Consider the following 12,461-nt stretch of genomic DNA (forward strand, 5'->3'; position numbering starts at 1 on the left):
CCTCTGCAAAATAGCAATTTTGGAAGAAAACATGGAGGGTTTACAATTAAGAAATAACTGTAATAATCAAAGTTATAGATTGCTTGAAATGCATGTAGATTCTTTTATTTTGTCAGCTGCTCAAGGTAGCAGTACTAATATTAAAGTGTCCCTTCTTTGACAGGTAGCAGCTGTATTGTGTGTCTATTTTATATTTTTGCATCACATTTTTGGTCCATTTTTCATAAAATTGTGTTTTTTGGAAAATTAGTGACAAATCACTAAAGACTGAAGTTAGAAAATGACAGACATTTGAATTTCAGATTTTATACTTTTCAGAAAATTCATACTAATGCAAGACCTATTCTATTATCTTTCTAAGTTTATTAGAGCAATATTTAAAAAGTGTCCTTATTGTTGGGCCTTTGTCCCACTTCTGTGTATGGCTTTGTCCAGATTTCTTGCTCTTGAGGTTGAAAGGTATGACAAATGTGTCAGGGCCATCACAGTCAGCCAGAGAGATTTCAAATTGTGACATGCTTGTTGCACCCCACTCCCCCATGTAGTGACTCTGGATGTGTCCAAGCAAGGCAAGGAGTAGTTGTATCTACCTTGGATGGGGAGGACACACTGCATAAATACTGCAGTGGCTTTTCATCTGTCCTTGATTTTGCAGAATGGTCTGGTTTCTGTCATATTTTTGTACTGTTGATTTATGCTTATTACTCAGATTTATGCTTATTACTCAAAGTGCCTGTTGCTCTGTGTTTAAGTAGCAATGCTTTAATGACCATAAGGTAAGCTTGTCTGACATCGTAAGATGCAAGTAAGCTTTAATAAGCATACTGTTAAAGAATTGCCAACATTGAAAGCCTTTCTGTTGTTGCCATGCAGAGAATACTTGACTAGATAATGTATAAGCCTTGGGTATTAAAGGACAGGATTCCATTATTTTAAAAAGCTCATTACACTTGTTGGAGACTTCCAGTCATCTCTACAGACTTTACCCGTAAACTAAACAGAATGCCAATCATGTGTGGTCCATAACATGTACAGTAATCCTTTAAGCAATGTATCTTGAGCGTGTTTCTTGTTTGCTTTTCATTTTTTACTTTTATCATGTTTTCCCCATGAAACAAGTTGTCAGGCAGCAGGTCTTTTTTGGATAAGAAACATTTTTACAAGTGGGGGCATCACATAGATTTCTACTTTCAGCATGTTACTTGGTACTTTAATAAAGCTGAATATATTATAATTAGAACTGCAGTGCAAGGAGAAGTGGTTTGAGTTGAGTGCTTCTGGCTTTTCTTATACTTGATTTTGACTGGCAGTCCAGTAATGTATTTAAAAAGTAATTTATTTTTTCATGCCTCACAACCTTTTGTTTCCATCTAGATATTAAGTAAGCTGTCATGCAGCCAATGCATTGAAATATTTTTATTCTTCTACACTTATTTTTGTCTTGATTGGACTTTCATAATGATGATTTGCCACCCAGGGCAGCGTATTTAATTAAAGTTAGTTTTTTGTGGTTTTGTGCATAGCTCCTCCCCTTTATGGTTGACCACACCCCTTCCCCTTGACCCCACACATTCAGCTGTCTCCTGCAGCCCCCCTGTGATTTGAAGTCACCAGCTGCCACTGCACAAGGAGAACCCATCGCCACACCAGTTTTCTTCAAGTAAAAGCCCCCATTAAACATAAAATAATTATTTATTAGGACCAATTCCAAAATGTACACCAATAAATCAATCTCTTTACCATCCACTCCTTTGCTGATGAGGAATTCTCTAACCCAAACTAAACCTGTTTCTTGGGGTATAACAGTATATAATTCCTTAACATCAATTGTTAAAAAATCATAATCAGCCTGAAACCTCAATTTATTTATAGCTGAAAGGAAGGCCCAGGAATCACAACAAATGTGCTGTTCCCCTTCAAGAAATTTCTTCAAACCCTTTGCAAATCAAATCAGATCAAACAATAACATAAAGGGCATTTGTATTAATAAAATGTTAAACCTTAAAATCCAACTCTTTGCTGATGACATAGTATTAACTCTCTCAGATGCCAATGAGTCTTTGAATGCTCTATTTAACTCCATGAATAAATTTCAAAATATTTCAGGCTTAAAATTTAATGAAAACAAAACTAAAATTATGCCCTGTAATTGTAAAAAAAATATATAAACAAAAGATTTTCCAAATATATAGTAACAGAAAATAAATTATTATATCTGGGAATAAATCTACTCAATGAATTAACAGATTCTCTAATATTTAACTATAATAAAATACTAGACAAAATAGAACAAACGATTGGCTACTGGAATAAATACATCTTTTCAACAGCAGACAGATTATATCTTATTAAAGTAATCATATTTCCCAAAATATTATACTTAATACAAAATTTTTCATTGCCACCTTCCAAATATATTATTCAAAGATACAATACACTAATTTTAAATTGTCTATGGTTTCCAAATAAACCCCGTATAGCCTTAAATAAACATTTACCAGATTGGGAAGACAGAGGAATTAATTTACCGGATATTGATTTATATATTACCTCATCTGTTATTAAAAATATAACACTATGGTTAAATAATTCATACATACCTATATGGAAACAAGCCCATGAGCAGATTTTCATAGAAATCAATTACAATCACATACAAGACAACTTAACAGTAATATCATCACCCCTTATATGGATGTTAAAAGATTATTTTTTTAGGGAAAAGGAATAATATTAATAAATTGCCATCACACTATATAGGCTCTACACTTTCAATGTTCAAAACATATATAAACAAAATACCAAATATTAATTCTTGGATTTTTCTTATTTTCTCTATAGCTTTTACACGCAATATTCTAGATACATCCCAGATCTCTAAAATGAATATACTGAAGAAAAAATCATTATTCTTTTGGCATCAACTTATAGAGAAATGGAAAATACTAACAAATGAACAGATAACTTACAATTATAATATAAATAAAGACTACTGGTTGCTTTTACAAAATCTAAGACATTTTCTTATAAATAAAATAGAACAAATGCAACCTTCAGTTAGACATGAAGCTCCAACTTATTGGATACCTTATTCTTATCACAAAACAACCTTATCCGGGTACAGGTTATTTGTCTAATATCTATAAAATTGTTAAAAAGACAAAAAATTATCATGAAAAATCATACTGGGATTATTATACTTTAATAAACAACCATCCTCCAATTGAAGAAGAAAAAAGTAATATTCTAAAATCTTCCAAATTTTCTACATTATCAAAATACTGGCAATTATTCACTTGGAGATATCTACACAGAAGTTTCTATACACCACATAGGCTAGCCAAAATGTATTCTATTGAAGATCGATGTTGGAGATGCCATACCAAGATAAAAGCAGATTGGCAGCATGCTTTTTATGAATGTATGTCTCAATATGTACTGGAAGTCCATTAACTATTTTTTCAGACTGTTTATAATGGTAATTTTCAATTAACAAAGTATTTAATTTTATTAAACTATACTATTCCAAACTGTGTACCAGAAAAAGACACTAAAATCCTATGGTCACTATTGGAAATTTCTGCAAAATACTCGAGCACCAGGATTGTAGGTAAAGGACCAAACTTTTTTTGAAAAAACAAACCCAGGGAAGAACTGTCCACTCACCTCTGTGAATTCAAGCACAATAGAGTTAATCCAAGCACAATGAAGTAATCCAAGCACAATGAAGTTTATTGCACAGTTCTTTAACAAAGAGTCCATAGCAAGGGTAAAAAAGCTCCAAAATCCCAATAGTAAAGTAAGCGCTTTCGTCTGTAACCATACCAGACTTTATCAAACTGTTGTATTTCCCTCCTCTTTACACTTAAATACACTTGTGTTCCTAATTAGTGTCCAATTAACATTTAAAAATAGTTCTCTAAAAATTGTTAAAAAACATCTACTCAGGATGTATGTTAACAGAACAACAATTCACCTAAAGTATATACCTAGAGAAATACTATGTGTTTGTTTGTTTGTGTCTTTCGGCTTTTCCCGGTTAGGGGTCGCCACAGTGGAACTCCGGTCCGCTAATGATTGGCAGTAGATTTTTACATGCTGGTTTGCCGGGCCTAACGCACAACCTTCAACGAAGGAACGCCCATTCACGCATGTCGCCACACAGAATACGCTCTGAGAATCGAAAGGGCAACGTCTAACTGTGAGATGACAACGCTACCGCAGCACCACCACCACAGTACAGAGAAATACTATGTGTATGGACTAAAAATAAAATATAAATATTACTTCAATAATTCACAATCTAATTCACAGTTTTCTAGCTCTCTGTTTTAGTACCGGCCGAAGGGATAAATGTTCATTAATACCTGGGGATTCTATTGCATTCAAGGTCAACTGCCAATGCAGTTCCCTAGTATCTAACTCATTCCCCCAATCGCCCCCTCTAATGTTCCTTTTTACTATATCCAGTATACTGAACATGAAACTAATGAAATTGGGACATATTTCTGAATGTTTAAAAAGGGCATTGTTTTTGCTCTTTGTTAACATAGCATATCTGTGTTCATAAATTCTTTTCCTTAGGGATCTTTCTGCTTTCCCCACATAGAAGTTCAAACAACTTTGGCATATGGCAATATATATAACCCCTCTTGTTTGACAATTGCCACCAACCATCCTAATAGTGGGTATCTTTTCTCCTACTTTATATTCACTACTTTCTAAAATTAGTGAACATTGATTACACCTACTACATTTATTAGTAGGTCTAATTGTACTTAACTGTTTTGCATGTTCTAATAAATATTTCATATTTTCCCCAGCCTATTGGTAAACAGTGGGCCTGTACCTAACAAATGGGTATACTCTTCATTTCCTTCCACTATCACCCAATTCTTAGTGAGGATCTTTTGTACCTCCCGACCAAATTAACTAAATTCAATAACCATAGAATGTGTATATCTCTCTGTCTGGTTACTTTGTAAAGCTTTAATAGCTTGTTTTTGTCCTAATAGGGGAATAAATTTATTACCCCAGCCTATTGTAATCTCTTCTTTAAATTTCTCCACCAATTCTGTGGGGTATGCCCTATTCCTAAACATATGGGTCAGCAATGTCAATTCTTTTGTTAACCCTTCCAAAGTTGAACACATTCTGGCCCCTCTAATCATCTGGCCTCTTACAAGATTTCTCTTATTATATAGTGGATGTTGACTTTCAAATCTCAAAAAAATATTAGAATATGTAAGTTTCATATGAACCATTGATTCAAAACAGTTCTAGATAGTGTTTTTAGTTAACCTTACAGCCAAGTAATCTATGACATTTGAATTGTAAATGTGTGTAAATTGAAAATATTCACAAATATTATTAATAAATCTCTGAAATTTCAATACTTTCTCTAAGCCTACTCTCCATAAAATGAACATGTCATTCAAATAATGGGTGTATAGTATCCGATCTTTGGAAAATTCAGTACCAAATATATATTTCTTCTCCCACATACAAAAAAACTAAGTTAGCAAAAATAGGGGCACAACTTGACCCCATTGCCACCTCTTTTAATTGTCTATAATGTTCTTCTTCAAACACAAAAAAGTTATTTTTTAATACCCATTCCATCATTTGTACTACAAAATTAATCATGGTAGCACTTAGACTACTATATTCTAGTAGTGCTTCATGAAATAATTCCAATCCCAATTCATGGGGGATAGATCCAAAAAGGTCAGACACCCAGGGGGAGATTACCGAGGGGTCAGAGAACATACTGGAACAACAACAGGAAAGGGTTAACAAATAACCTGTTTGACAAGCAGGAATGTGAGTTTATTCAGTTGCTGATTAAGGACTATTCGGCACAGGTGGAATCTCTGAAACCTGAACTCACCTGGCTTGACTCTGTTATCCAAGCCAACAGCGATTTTGGTGGATATAAATTTGACTACTGCCTCATTTTTTCAAGCATTGATAGCACACTTTATAAACTGAAAGAAACTAAGATCAAGAAATTGGTGAGGGAGGCACGTGATTATGGTAACGGGGTTCAATATCCTTCTCCACCTGGTGTGTTTATCCACCTAGGTCCATCCAACTTCGACTCTCCTGCACAGAAAAGTATTACTAGTAATGGTGATGGGCAGAATGCAGGATTTGCTTCTGAAGTTAATTTGAACACACCTGTTAGACAAAGCGAACGGCTCCAGAACAGGCAGGGGCAACAGGACCATGATGCTTGTTCCCAACAGCCATTTATTCAGCGGGATTTTCAGTCATCCAGTTTGAACAACCATGTTCATCAGCAAGCTGGGTTACCTTGTAAGTAGTGGAAGAATAAATCGAACAAGCGGAGGAGGAGGTAACGTCATTACCTTTCCTTGAAAACCGCCATGCAAGGACAGTAAATGTGAAACCGGTTAGTATTGTCTACAATGAGTATGGTGACTAAAATTTTTAATTACACTGACTTTGGACCTTCAAATGTGCTTATTGAATTGCTAGCTTGTGGGCTAACCTTTGTCCCTTCTGCTCGGGCTGACTTGGCTAGAACCCTAATTGATTTAAAAAATTTAAACGTAAATTGAACTTGAATGTATTATTTGGTAACAATAATAACTTAACTAGTGAATTTAAGGTTGCTAGTGTCTTCAACCCACTTCTTAATAACACCATTCAGTTATTTGAGAGAGATTTTGAGAATGATATTCGTTGTTTATTAACCATTTTTAAATCTGACCCTTCTATGTACAACATCACTGTCCATGAGAAGGAAGCCCTTTCCTTGTTGAAAACTAAGGGTATTCGGGTTATTAAACCTGATAAAGGGGGGGGCCTCATTTTCATGACTTTGAATGATTATAATGCACGTATGTGTAATTTACTGGCATGTGATGCTTATGAGACGGTGTCCAGGAATGAAATGAATGGGGCTTGCCAGTGATTCCAAGGGTTTATTAGGGGCTTATTTATAGATTCTTCTATAGACATTGACTTATTGAATTTTTTGTCTGTTGCTAGTCCTATTACCCCTGTGATTTTTGGACTGCCTAAAATACATAAAGACATGGAGACTCCACCTATACGCCCCATTGTTGATGGTAGGCAGTCCTTCACATTTGGGTGTGCGAAATACTTGGATACCAAGTTGAAGAAATTTCTTGAAGGGGAACATCACATTTGTCATGATTCCTGGCCTTCCTTTTAGCTATAAATAAATTGAGGTTTCAGGCTGATTATGATTTTTTAACATTTGATGTTAAGGAATTATATACTGTTATACCCCAAGAAACAGGTTTAGTTTCGGTTAGAGAATTCCTCATCAGCAAAGGAGTGGATGGTAAAGAGATTAATTTATTGGTGTACATATTGGAATTGGTCCTAACAAATAATTATTTTATGTTTAATGGGGACTTTTACTTGCAGAAAACTGGGGCGTCGATGGGTTCTCCTTGTGGCGCTACTTTTGCAAACATAGTTATGACGCACTGGGAAAAGGAGTTCCTGTTTAAGGATACCCTGTTTAGGAACAATGTCATCTGGTATACATGGTACCTGAATGATATTTTTATAGTCATGAAGGGTGGTTTAGAGACCGCTAAGGCCGTTATTCAATATATGAATACTACTGACTTTTTGAGATTTACATTTGAATTCAAAATGGATTCCATCTCATACTTGGACATTGAATTATGTAAGGATTTAGTGAATAAAAAAATTTATTTCCAAGATGTTTAGGAAGGCCACTTATTCCAATGCATTCCTGCATTGGTCAAGTGCGCACCCCTACCAGCAAAAGGGAGCTGTCATAAAAGGGCAGATGGTTAGGGTTTCCAGAATGGGTATGGTTGAAGCTGATTTCATTTTGGAATGTAACCTATTAAAGGAAATGTTTGTTAAAAGGGGTTACCCATTTTCCTTGATTAATGATATCTTTGGGGAGGTCAGTATTAAAAGAAGGAGGGGGATTTTTAAGCCCCTTTTACACATTGATTTACCATTAAGAGATGCCCTCTTTGTTGAGGGGAATGTTTTACCTGAAGATGGTATGGTCACTATTGTTTCTGATATGGATGAATTAACGTTGGAAGCAGATGTAGTGGATGATTTTTGACAGAACGCGTTTATTACGACATTTTTGGTTGATGTGGATAACCTCAGGTATATTATTAACAAAAATTGGTGTTTTTTTAAGGGAGGACACTTTGATTAATAGTAGGATTAAGGAAAGACCTGGAATTATTTTTAGAAAAGGCAGCAATCTTAAAAATTTCTTGGAAAGGAATATTAAAAATACTACCTATAATGGTAGAATGTCCAAGTCATTTGAGATGCATGGGAAGACCTATCTACCTAAGGGCAAGTACAATTGTTTATCCAAAAATGTTGTGTATATGGCAGTATGCCAGGCATGTCCTGCATTTTACACTGGAAGGACAGTAAGATGCCTGAAGCAACGCATCTACGAACATTTGTACAATATTAAGAAATTAAATTTGAATAATGCTCTAGCTAGGCATATTAATCAGTTCCCATCACATGCATTTCTATTTTTTGTTGTTGATCAAGTGCTTGATATGGATGGGGGGGGGGTCCTATAGCCCTGAAATTAGATGAAAGGGAATTAATATGGCAATTGAGGTTTAATGCACATTCCCTTCCGGGGCTGAATGACAACTTATCAATTAAATGTTTGTTAAAACTAAAATCATGTTTTAGATGAGTTGAATTTAATGTGAAGTTATTAATTTCACTAAAATGAAACTTGCTGTATGAGCATTGATATTTGGATTTTTAATAGTAATGTGATATATATATATATATATATATATATATATATATATATATATATATATATTTATGTTCATGTTTCTTTAAGGATAATTTAAATATGTAATTAATGTTTTAATTAATGTCTTTTGGAGGGATATATAAGGGTTTGTTGAAATTAATTATTTATCTGATGAAGTTTGCTTATGAAGTAAATGAAAACGCTAACATTAGTTTCAGCTGGTGTGGTGATTTTGTGGTCTTTTTTTGGATTTATTAGTTTTTGTGTTTTTCGTTTTAGCTGCTAGAAGTTACCAGCGTACATTCTATATTACTATAGTAGCTGCTAGAATTTGTACAATATTAAGAAATTAAATTTGAATAATGCTCTAGCTAGGCATATTAATCAGTTCCCATCACATGCATTTCTATTTTTTGTTGTTGATCAAGTGCTTGATATGGATGGGGGGGGGTCCTATAGCCCTGAAATTAGATGAAAGGGAATTAATATGGCAATTGAGGTTTAATGCACATTCCCTTCCGGGGCTGAATGACAACTTATCAATTAAATGTTTGTTAAAACTAAAATCATGTTTTAGATGAGTTGAATTTAATGTGAAGTTATTAATTTCACTAAAATGAAACTTGCTGTATGAGCATTGATATTTGGATTTTTAATAGTAATGTGATATATATATATATATATATATATATATATATATATATATATATATATATATATTTATGTTCATGTTTCTTTAAGGATAATTTAAATATGTAATTAATGTTTTAATTAATGTCTTTTGGAGGGATATATAAGGGTTTGTTGAAATTAATTATTTATCTGATGAAGTTTGCTTATGAAGTAAATGAAAACGCTAACATTAGTTTCAGCTGGTGTGGTGATTTTGTGGTCTTTTTTTGGATTTATTAGTTTTTGTGTTTTTCGTTTTAGCTGCTAGAAGTTACCAGCGTACATTCTATATTACTATAGTAGCTGCTAGAAGTTAGCAGCGTACATTCTATATTACTATAGTAGCTGCTAGAACTTAGCAGTATACATTCTATATTACTATAGTAGCTGCTAGACATTAACAGCATACATTCTATATTACTATAGTAGCAGCTAGAAGTTACCAGCGTACATTCTATGTTACTATAGTAGCTGCTAGAAGTTACCAGTGTACATTCTATATTACTATAGTAGCTGCTAGAAGTTATCAGTGTACATTCTATATTACTGTAGTAGCTGCTAGAAGCTACAAGTGTACATTTTATATTACTGTAGTAGCTGCTAGAAGTTACCAGCATACATTCTATATTACTATAGTAGCTGCTAGAAGGTACCAGTGTACATTCTATATTACTATAGTAGCAGCTAGACGTTATCAGTGTACATTCTATAGCCCTGAAATTAGATGAAAGGGAATTAATATGGCAATTGAGGTTTAATGCACATTCCCTTCCGGGGCTGAATGACAACTTATCAATTAAATGTTTGTTAAAACTAAAATCATGTTTTAGATGAGTTGAATTTAATGTGAAGTTATTAATTTCACTAAAATGAAACTTGCTGTATGAGCATTGATATTTGGATTTTTAATAGTAATGTGATATATATATATATATATATATATATATATATATATATATATATATATATATATATATATTTATGTTCATGTTTCTTTAAGGATAATTTAAATATGTAATTAATGTTTTAATTAATGTCTTTTGGAGGGATATATAAGGGTTTGTTGAAATTAATTATTTATCTGATGAAGTTTGCTTATGAAGTAAATGAAAACGCTAACATTAGTTTCAGCTGGTGTGGTGATTTTGTGGTCTTTTTTTGGATTTATTAGTTTTTGTGTTTTTCGTTTTAGCTGCTAGAAGTTAGCAGCGTACATTCTATATTACTATAGTAGCTGCTAGAAGTTAGCAGCGTACATTCTATATTACTATAGTAGCTGCTAGAACTTAGCAGTATACATTCTATATTACTATAGTAGCTGCTAGACATTAACAGCATACATTCTATATTACTATAGTAGCAGCTAGAAGTTACCAGCGTACATTCTATGTTACTATAGTAGCTGCTAAAAGTTACCAGCGTACATTCTATATTACTATAGTAGCTGCTAGAAGTTATCAGTGTACATTCTATATTAATATAGTAGCCGCTAGAACTTACTAGGGTACATTCTATATTACTACAGTAGCAGCTAGAACTTACCTGCGCACATTCTATATTACTATAGTAGCTGCTAGAAGTTAACAGCGTACATTCTGGATTACTATAGTAGCTGCTAGAAGTTACCAGCGTACATTTTATATTGCTATAGTAGCTGCTACAAGTTACCAGCGCACATTCTATATTACTATAGTAGCTGCAACAAGTTACCAGTGTACATTCTATATGACTATAGTAGCTGCTAGAAGTTACTAGTGTACATTCTATATTACCATAGTAATAGCTAGACGTTACCAGTGTACATTCTATATTACTGTAGTAGCTGCTAGAAGCTACAGGTGTACATTCTATACTACTGTAGTTGCTGCTAGAAGTTACCAGTGTACATTCTATATTACTATAGTAGCAGCTAGACGTTATCAGTGTACATTCTATATTACTATAGTAGCTGTAAGATGTTACCAGCGTACATTTTATATTACTATAGTAGCTGCTAGAAGTTACCAGTTTACATTCTATATCACTATAGTAGCTGTCAGAAGTTACCAATGTGCATTCTATATTCCTATAGTAGCTGCAAGTAATTAGCAGCGTACATTCCATATTACCATAGTAGCTGCTTGTAGTTAGCAGTGTACATTCTATATTACTACAGTATTTTATTTATTTTACATTTTTTGACCGGGCTAGTCTAACTGGACATAAATATCCGTTTTCAGTAGAGGCCCGGGGAGAAAAGCTCCAGTACAGACAATAAACAATGATTTATTACATAAAGCATAATATGAGTAAACAATACAAGGTAGACTGAAAAAATAAGTTTCAATACAAAACAAATAGTAAAAATAGGAGATGAATTTATACTACATACTACTATATTATACTTATAAAAACAGTAACAGTAACAAAATAACACAAAATGAAGTTACACAGGCAGATAAAAGGATTTCTGGTAAAGCCTAATTCTTAGATATGACTCTAAAACTCTTGAAATTTATCGTGAGTAGCTCGGTAAGGGGAATTTATTTCAACAAATGTAAAATAAAATAAATAAATAAATAAAATATTACTACAGTAGCTGCTAGAAGTTAGCAGTGTACATTATATGTTACGATATTAGCTGCTAAAAGTTAGCAGTGTACATTCTATGTTACTATAGTAGCTGCTAGAAGGTAGCAGTGTACATTCTATATTACTATAGTAGCTGCAAGAAGTTACCAGCGTACATTCTATATTACTGTAGTAGCTGCTAGAAGTTACTAGTGTACATTTTATATTACTGTAGTAGCTGCTAGAAGTTACCAGTGTACATTTCACGTTACTGTAGTAGCTGCTAGAAGTTGCCAGTATACATTCTATATTACTGTAGTAGCTGCTAGACGTTACCAGGGTACATTCTATATTACTATAGTAGCTGCTAGAAGTTATCAGTGAACATTCTATATTACTATCGTAGCAGGTAGATGTTACCAGTGTACATTCTATATTACTATAGTAGCTG

The sequence above is a fragment of the Protopterus annectens genome, chromosome 5.part0 (genome assembly GCF_019279795.1).
Source record: "Protopterus annectens isolate FY-2018-M chromosome 5.part0, PAN1.0, whole genome shotgun sequence".
Taxonomy (NCBI): Eukaryota; Metazoa; Chordata; order Ceratodontiformes; family Protopteridae; genus Protopterus; species Protopterus annectens.